Here is a 9,928-nt window from a genome sequence, read left to right on the forward strand (position 1 = left end):
AGTGCTGCAGTTGGGAGAATACCACTTGGTGATAAATCCTGCTGCTTCATTTTATTTTAATTCTAGTTATACGATGAGATATGATTGATGTGGGTTCTAGATGATGGATGCATATTCTATCTTTGAACGGACAAGTGTAGTGTATGCTAGCATTTTAGAGGTATAGTTCACCAAGTAAAGGTTTCTTTTAATATATCCAAGTGCTTTTGACACCTCACTAGTTATGATATCGATGCGCTTATTCTAAGGCAGGTCAGAAGATAAATTAATTTCAAGATGTTTAAATAGGGCTACTTTTTCAATGGGGAGAGCTTGAATTTCATATTGACTCATTTCTGTTTTATGTGCTCTTGTAAACGTCATGGCCTTCCTTTTGGAAGTGTTAATTTGCCATGGTGACACCAAAATGTGAGTTTATTAGGGTCCAACTATAATGACTCGTTAGCTTGGGTGCTGTCAATTTTTCTATAAATGATGTAGTTGTATGTAAATAATTTGATAGTAGATGACAAACCATGTCCAATGTCGTTGATGTAAATGAGAAACAAAACTGGTCCCATGATTGATCCCTGGGGAACACCAGACTTTGCATGTGAAAATGAAGATGCATGTCCATTCACATAAATTGATTGGCTGCAGTTGCTCAGAAAATGATTTATTTAGCTTTTTTCCAAACCAGTGACTACTTTATCATTATACATAGAGCCATCTAGAGTTGAAAAGAAGCCTTCTTTGTCAGCAACCAAAACATGCAACTTAGCTTCCAGATGCGTCTCAGACAGCATGAACACCGTTATGAGGAGTGACCAGGCTATGTACAACAAAGGCAAGCTGAAAAAGCCAGTAGGCTTTTTTTGTGAAGCTAAGTTGCGTGTTTTGGTTACCTTCATTTACGTACTCTTCTATAAACATAATGGTAAAAAATACTCATGGATTTAATAACACCATCTCAAGGAAATGAAATGAGAAGAGAGTGTGCTACTCTTGAAATATCCGCAATAAGTGCATAGCGGAGGATGTTTGCAGCTGCATTGCCAATAATAATAATAATAATAGCAGTAATATTATACAAGGCAAGACATAGCCCAGCAAACCTCTTGTGATGGCAGTTCTAACATAAGCACCAAACTAAAAGGCCTTCAAGCCAAGCCGAATTCGTGGCCACGACAAATATGCACAAATTTACCGATGTGAGAAATGCTGTGCTTGGAAAGTCAGATATGGTATGTGATATGTAGAAGGAACATTCATCAAAATAGTGCATGTGCCAACATGGAAGCTAAGGAATGCTTTAGTCAATGGGAAGAATAAGCTGCCGAGCGGAACTTTCTGTAGTCTTCTTTACACTGTAGTCTGCCACTAGTGTGACAACATGTCAGTCTATAAGACCTGTGATTTCAATGAAAGAGTTAAACAACACAACAGTTCAAAATGAAGTCACCAAATCATGGGTGACCTTGAATGCTCTCGCTGAACATGTGGAATATACAGGCTTTCAAATTGACTGGTCAAGCAACCGTGTTCTGGTCGAAAAAAACAAGCTTGCATCATGCCAGCACCTGGAATCCCTGCACATTCACACAGCTGCACATATCCTCAATAAGATTTATGGAACGCTGACCATATACTTTTGGTGCTTACATCACGCACCTAGTCATACTTAAATACGATGTACCTTTATTATGGCTGTCATTCAGAACAATATCACGTGCCCAAACATCAGTAAACTTTGCGTTATTTTGGTCGGTGTATCCTTTTGTTTGTACACTAAGAAGAAACAGTTATGCATTGCCTTTTTTTTAGGCCTCTTCTAGCTGTTCACTGTAGTTGCAGTCGAAGGAGTGACTTTTTGAGTATTGATCAAGGGTAATGCTTATTTTTGTGATGGTGGCACAGACTGCCGCCAGTTTCCATGAATTAGCCAGGTTTTATCAATGTTCCTCCAGTTTTCAGCAAGGCCCCAATTCCCCGACTTTCCCAGGTTGGTAGACTCCCTGCACAAACAAAGATAGATGGCAGTTAACTCGCGTCCTGTTTCCTGTCTTATGCAAGTGTCATTCTACAGTTTATTACCTTAGAAGTACTTGTTGCTAGGCAGGTTGGTATAACATTATTAGGGAAAATTCTAGACGATGCGAATGTGTGGTGCAGTGTAAATATATTCTGTAGTTCAGCTGCGACTGACGCTCTTTTTCTGTGCCTTTTCATTTTTACAGTGGTGCTTAGGCATCTACAATTTTCCCCCTTAGCTTAATTACCTCCCTGAAGCTATGCATCATCTTGCCCATTAACAACCATTGTTAAACTATTGTATGTGGCATTGTTGATGCAAAATGACCTTAGAGTATATGCTAAAGCTCCTGCAGGATCACCGGCTGAATGTGACAACCAGTTCACCATTTATAGGACCCGAAGTATTGACATTTTCAATATATCTGTTCACACAGTGCTTCATTGGAGTCATGCAAGCTTAAAATATAGTGCTCCCACAGAGAAATTTTTCTTCCTGTGCTGTGACAAACGGGAAAACTATGAACACAATAAAGAAAAGAGATCACAACTAGGCTTAGCTGTGTGATGTATGCCTCAATAAAAATGTAATAAATTAATGCAAGTGTGCTTATATCACCATGGTGTTGCCAGTTTATTACTACATTTGATATGAATCTCTGCTCGCTCCACCATGGTGTTCCTAAGGGTGTACACAGTCTTACCTCTGAGACAGCATTGCCAGAACTAATTTCACTCTCACAATCTTGAACAGGTGTGCAACAAGCATGCGCCAGTGCAGAGAACACAAGAGAAGTGGTCACTGCTTGCAAGTTCAAGGTCGCATGCACGCACACCGGACTATGATTTTGCAGTGTCTTACATTTTGAGTGGAGTATATATCGTGATGGCTGGAGCAGTCTCTGTGGTCACCAGCTAGACAATCGCAATGTGCATATTGTTGCTTGAGACAACTGTTTAGGACAAAAAAGAGCACTGTAGAAAAAAATATTTTCAGGCTAATGTAAGGGCTTGTGGTGAGGAGACTCTCAAAAGGTATATGGTGTGTCATCTTGCAATAGAGAAGCAACATGTATGCCTAGTTTATGTTAGTAGGAGTCTGCTAAACATTGGCCATGCAAGCTTGTGGCTAGAGAAGAATGATGTCCAGAAGATGCCCTCCTGAAATGTTAACCTGCACCGTCCTCCCTTGCCCTTCTTGGTGCACTGGAATTTTTGCCCTATAGGTACTACTTCCTTCAATGGGTACTCTTGAAGGGCTTCTGAATAAGCTCACTCTTACCACCTGCTTTACCCAAGGGCAAATCCTACTGTTGGAACTTGTTTGCTTGGCAGAAATTTTTAACAGGAAAAGAAGCTTCACTCGTTACACAAATAAAGATACAGCATTACAAGATTACTATGATGTTATGTACACAGACCTCCCACATACAACTCACTAAAATGTCACCAATTACCTCTATGGTGAGCCTGATTATGCCTTAAGACAGCATGTAAGTTTCTTGATCCTATACTTTTTAATCAGTACATGAACCTTGAAAAAACAAGATCGTCACGTGCAGTGCATAAAACCAGTGCTTATGAAGTGCAATGATGCCATCGGAAGCATCAAAAAAAGTAAATTCATTCTGCTAGAAAGCAAATTCTGCGTGAAGCCTGTAAATGTACTGTTAACAAAGTCTTCTCGATAACTTCATTACTTCTACTTCTGCAATTTTCATAATTCTCTCTCTTCCTACCTTGCTGTCAACCCAAAAATTATTGACCTATGAGGTGTTACTCATGTGACCATGCTCATTTAACATACCTGCAAGCCTCAGAGCTAACATAATAAAATTGAAGACTTTAATAAATTAATGCTCTCTGCTACTCACCCCTTCAAAAAAAATTTTTAGCATCCCCTTGAAACCTGTTTTTTTTAAAGACTCAACGGGCACAGTGACATGACTCATGAAAGGCATATCCTGAACTTGTGGTGCAACTAAAATCTTTTTGGAGCAGCATAAAAGCTGCCTGAAGCTTTTAAGCTAGAGCTGTTGCACCACATGTTACAGGGAACTAGTTCATTACCTTATGCATGCATGTTCACTTGGACTTCTGCTCAACATAAACGTAGGCTTTTTGCTTTTTTGCAGACATCCCCAATTTATATAAAGCTACCTAGCGCTTTCCGGGAATTCACATGGCATTTGTAAATTACTCTGGCTTTCAGTGATAGTTTAGCTACAATATTGAATCACGGACTGGTAAGACTACTTATGCATTGTATTTACTTTCCAAAAAAAAAAGTCTGATTATAGTAATGCTTTTATTAGTGCAACCTAATCGTTCAATCTGTGGAGAAGTGGTTGCTGTCATCGTTTATGTACAGAATTGTTAGGTCCCTGATTAATGAGTGCTTCATAAAAAAAGGGTTTTGTAACTGGTCCTTACTGCCAATTATTTCTTATGGGTCGACGAAATTTAGAGTTATGGGGGAGTAAGTAGTTACACTTGGCAAACTGTTTGACATGTACAGTCGTCGAGGTCGAGAAGCCCAGCCGAGACATACCGGAATAGTGGAACACCATGCTTTCTAGGAAAAGTAAAAGTGATTGTACAGCATGCGGTACTGCTGATAAAATTTGCCCACTGTATGGACTTAATACTTAATCACCTTGTATGAAATATTTTGAAAATAAACTGTAACAAATAGGACCACAAATAAAAAAAAATAACTAAGTGGTCAGTTCTATATGCAGGTACTAAATTACTGTATTTTAATACAGTAAAGCAAGACTGTTGTCCAAGCACAACTAGCTCATTATTACTTTTATCTGACAGTAACCACAACAGTTAGAAACTATTTGGCTGAAGTCACGTGGCAACTTTTGTAGTATAAGCGGGTTCAAATTGTTAAGAAAGTTGGTGCCCAGCAACGTTTTCAACTACATTGCACGTTCATGTCCACTGTGATAACATCTTCAAATCGCAGGGATAACGTATGAATTTCAAGAGTATGCTATATACTTGCTCCTTGAGAGAACACAACAACGAAGAGTGCACGCATGCTTAACACAAATAATGAAATTTATGAAAAAGATGTAGCAGGTTTCGTCTTTTGGTGCAGATCCCTGCAGGCACTTACCTAATTCCCACGCCATTTTGCCAACAAGCAGCCCATGTAAAACGTTCGAACATGCGCTATTATGTCGGGTCATAACCAGTTTCCTCTAACCACCTTGCACTTAGTTCTGGCACGACATACGTTTCAAAGATCTATTTCTTGCAAACTGTGTGAGTAATTGTAGACCATTCTTCAACGGTTATTTTTGTGCTTACTCGATAGGAAAACATGAGCTACAAATTTTCTAAGTTTCCAAAATATAAATGGTAATTGAATTGTGAATGGTAATCTACACCCAGTCTTAGCATATATTTTCTTTATAATCATTTTCAATTTGAGGCATGGCACAAATTTTGAAGTACGACTGAAGCCTCTCATATGCATGTTTCGTTTATTTGAAGGTGCCATTTAACAATCTTGAATTAATCCTGCAATGAACTAACATCTGAATGCCTTGCGAATTGCCTGCCACAAAATGTATTTTACTAGGTAAATTGTTCTGTGCTTGTTACACAAGCTGAAGATGATGACAATACTGACTGCCGCATCATCACTGATGAGGCAGAGGATAGCGCGTGTACAATTTAGGTGCACGCACGAGGCCCAATGTCAGTGCTACATTTCCAATTTAAACATGAGCGCGCGCAATATGTATGCTTTACCGCAATACACAGCGTGCACTTCACCGCAAGGCACGACTGCCTTGCGGCAGTGTTTAATTTTAAGAAGACGCGTAAGGTGGCAATTTTGAGCGAATATTTATGCTGCTCCCAGCATATCTTCAACTTTATTTCTTTTTTTTTCTTTGTATATACCCACAAGAACAGGCATAGCTTAGATAACCGATTATCGTAATCGGCGACAGCATATTTAAGCCACTTGGAAAATAACGTCGTCTGAACGCCTGGTAATATTCCATCGCTTCCAACTTGTGCATTTCGTATCTGTCTCACGCAGTTACGCAAGAAGAAGCTTCAATGAAAGTTTTGGCGCAAGCATACACTTCACCGAAGCGACACATCGATCCTTACGCTACACACGCACTTACCAGACATAAACGTACGGCATACATCCACAAATAGCATAACACACGGTGTTCATGATCGGGCAAGTCGTTACCACATTGCTTATAGACAGTATTACAGAACGAGACCACGTATCCATGCGCAGAGGCGGTTCTCGCGAATGCATAAGGCTCCCGGCCAAGCAAAGACCACGGATAAATAACCACCGCACGGTAAAGATCCTCACAAGTTAGTGAGGAACCTTAGACCTTTCGTTCCCACCACCTAAACGTCCCCAAAAAAATGTCCAACACGGCGATTCTGTCGCCGTCTATTCATACATTTTCAGCCAAGTCAAGCCGGTTTTAAGCGGCTATTGGGCAAACCGAACGTTTTTGCCTCGAAAAGGTTCGTGCCACCCGGTGGCAGCAAACGCGGCCCACGGACCCCTCCCGCCCCTGCGGCGACAATCTTGGGTCGCCCGACACACGTCGAGAACTGAACAGCACGTGATAAAAACCGAATGTGGACATACACGGACAGTTGGTTTCGTTCTCAGTGTCGACAGTGGTTCCTCCTCTTTTTTACTTTATTTCTTTCTTTCTTTTTTTTTCTTTTTGTCTTTTTCTTTCCTTTTTTTCTTTTTTTTAGTTCTCTCTCACTCTCGCAAACATCTTTCAGGGCGAGAGGGACGCGGCAGCAACAAAGTTTGGAAGTTCATGTCAGTATAACTCATCCCCTTGAGGAAGGGAGGACCCCTCCCGAAACTGTTGGGAAATAAATATATTTATCCTTGTTGACAACGCTCCCGTTGTGCCATATCCCATACCTTCACGAAGATTAACTGGCCCATTAAATTATTACTCCCACTATATATATATATATATATATATATATATATATATATATATATATATATATATATATATATATATATATATATATATATATGAGATCTAACAGACAGTAATGCCAGGGAATGTACAGGGGAAGTTATTAGAACTAATGGAATGTAAATAAGAAGAAAGATAAGTGGATGAAAAAATAACCAGCCGGGAGCAGAAATCGAACCTACGACCTTCCAATAACGCGTTCGATGCTTTACATTTCATTGGTTCCATGGATTTACATTCCATTGGTGCTAATAACTTCCCCTGTACATTCCTTGGCATTACTGTCTGTTAGATATCATTGATATTGTGTTAAAACACAGAAAAACGAGCCCTTAAGTATACACTTCTTTCCCTTATATATATATATATATATATATATATATATATATATATATATATATATATATATATATATATATATATATATATATATATATATATATATATATGTATATACATATTGTCACGGTACAGCGCGAACCAAAGGCAGAAACGTTGGCACAGCGACTCTCAGCAGCCGAACAGCAAGATCGCCTTCTTTATCTTCGATCAGCCAGAGCTCCACTACCTGGTGTCCGCCAATCCCCTTATCGTCGTTTTGGTCCACCAGTACACACGCGTCATTTGCCCCCCCTCTTAATGACCATCGCTCTGATGCTAAACAAGTAGTGCAGTTTTTTTTGTCTGTTCTTTAAGAAGTGTCTTGCGCAGTCACTACCTTTCATAAGGCTTCATGCGCACGACGTGAACTAGTTCAGGACGGTGCTGGCGAAGCCTCGTACTATATGAACTGTCGGGGACGACCTCGTAAGTAACATCACTCAGTCGTCGCCGTACTAGATATGGCCCAAAGTATCTCCTTAGGAGCTTTTCAGAGAGTGATCGTTTCCGTATGGACGTCCAAACCCATACTCTGTCGCCGGTCTGGTAAACGACTGTTCTGCGGCGAGAATTGTAGCGGCTCGCGTCGTACTCTTGTTGTTGCTGGATTCGCACGCGTGCTAGTTGCCTTGCTTCTTCCGCTCGTTCTGTAAACATCTCGGCGTTCGCTTCGATGTCGTCGCATTCGTGCGCTAGCATCGCATCTAATATGGTTCGTACATCCCGTGAATCAGGCTGAACGGGGTCATCCGGGTTGTTTCTTGCTTGGCAGTGTTGTACGCAAACGTGATATATGGCAAGATTTCGTCCCAATCTTCGTGTTCGACGTCTACGTACATTGAAAGCATGTCTTTAATTGTTTTGTTCAGACGCTCTGTAAGCCCGTTCGTTTGCGGGTGGTAGGCGGTGGTCTTACGATAGATTGTTCCACTCAGCATGAGGATTTGTTCCAAAAGAGCTGCCGTAAATGCGGTTCCTCTGTCTGTGATTACGACGCTTGGTGCACCATGCCGCAGGACAACGTTCTCGATGAAAAATTGTGCCACCTCCGCTGCTGTACCTCTCTGGATAGCCTGTCTTAGCATAACGGGTAAGCTAATCAGTCGCGACCATAACCCAGCGGTTCCCAGCAGTAGAAGTAGGAAGTGGGCCCGAAATATCCACGCCAATCTGGTCGAATGGTGTTCTTGGGACCTGCACGGGCTGCAGGAGGCCAGCTGGTTTAGTCGGCGGTGACTTCAGTCTTGGCCAGAAGTAGCGCTGCCGTACTCTGGCCAACGTTCTTGTGTAACCTAAGTGGCCTGAAGTCACCTTGTTGTGCAGAGGCGGCGCCAGGATGTTTTTACTGGGGGGGGGGGGCAACCACGAAAAGTGAGTTCCTCCGGGGGGGGCAAGCAAGCTCTGCTTCTACTAGGTTTTCAATATATGCTTCCGGGCACTTGGGTGGGCATAGGGGGGGCAGGCGAGAATTTTGGGGGGGGGGCTCCAGCCCCCCCTTGCCCCCCCCCCCGGCGCCGCCCCTGTTGTTGTGGCATGCTTCGAGTACTTCGGAGCGAAGGACTGCTGGGATGACGAGCAAATACGCAGATCCTGTCGAAGAGAAGTTTCTTTTGTATAGTACTCCACCCCGTAAGCAAAATGATGACAGCGCTCTTACGAAAACAGTTGGTGCCTTCTGAGATCTTCCCTCCAGGTAATTAATTAGGGCAAGTAACTCAGGGTCGCCACGTTGTTGCTGTGCAATAGCGGTTGAGTCAAGCACACCGAGAAATGCTGTTTCCTCCTCATCGGATAGAGTTGCTGATTCAATGGGTGAGCGGAATAGACAGTCGGCGTCCATGTGGCGGTTTCCTGACTTGTGTACGACAGTCATGTCGTACTCCTGCAGCCCGAGACTCCAACGCACTAATCTCCCGGTAGGATCTTTAACATTTGTCAACCAACACAGTGAATGGTGGTCGCTGATGACTTTGAAAGGGTGGCCGTATAAATACGGGCGAAATTTTGTGACCGCCCATACCACGGCGAGGCATTCCTTCTAAGCCATGGAGTAATTAGTCTCGGCGCGTGTTAGTGTTCGGCTTGCATAGGCGATTACTCTTTCTGTGCCCTCTTGCAGCTGCACAAGCACAGCTCCCAAAACAATATTGCTGGCATCAGTGTGTAACATCGTTGGGGCTTTCTCATCAAAGTGGGCAAGCACTGGAGGCGTCTGTAGTCACTGGCAGAGTTTCTTAAAGCAGCTTCCTCTTCGTTGCTCCATTGGAAAGCAACGTCTTCTCTCGTGAGGCGGGTTAACGGTGATGTGATGCGTGCGAAGTCCGCGATGAATCGCCTATAATACGCACCGAGGAATCGCCAGACAGCCTTCTTATCAGTCGGCACCGGGAATTGTGCAACAGCTGCGATCTTTTCAGGATCAGGACGAACGCCTGCGTGACTGACAACGTGGCCAAGAAATTGCAGCTCTTCATAACAAAAGTGGCACTTTTCAGGCTTCAGCGTCAAGCCCGCAGACCGTATAGCTTGTAAAA

At 42.4% G+C, this 9,928-nt stretch overlaps 1 long non-coding RNA gene across 1 annotated transcript; it reads right to left on the reverse strand.

Annotated features, from left to right (window-relative positions):
• Positions 1-629: 629 nt before the first annotated feature.
• Positions 630-6,935, reverse strand: LOC142784954 (uncharacterized). The gene is made up of 2 exons (XR_012888776.1): positions 6,165-6,935; positions 630-1,994 (listed from the first exon to the last, which is right to left on the reverse strand). It is a non-coding gene; the product is annotated as an uncharacterized LOC142784954 (long non-coding RNA).
• Between the last annotated feature and the right edge of the window lie 2,993 nt (positions 6,936-9,928).

Source organism: Rhipicephalus microplus, unplaced genomic scaffold (genome assembly GCF_043290135.1).
Source record: "Rhipicephalus microplus isolate Deutch F79 unplaced genomic scaffold, USDA_Rmic scaffold_16, whole genome shotgun sequence".
NCBI classification, from domain to species: Eukaryota; Metazoa; Arthropoda; class Arachnida; order Ixodida; family Ixodidae; genus Rhipicephalus; species Rhipicephalus microplus.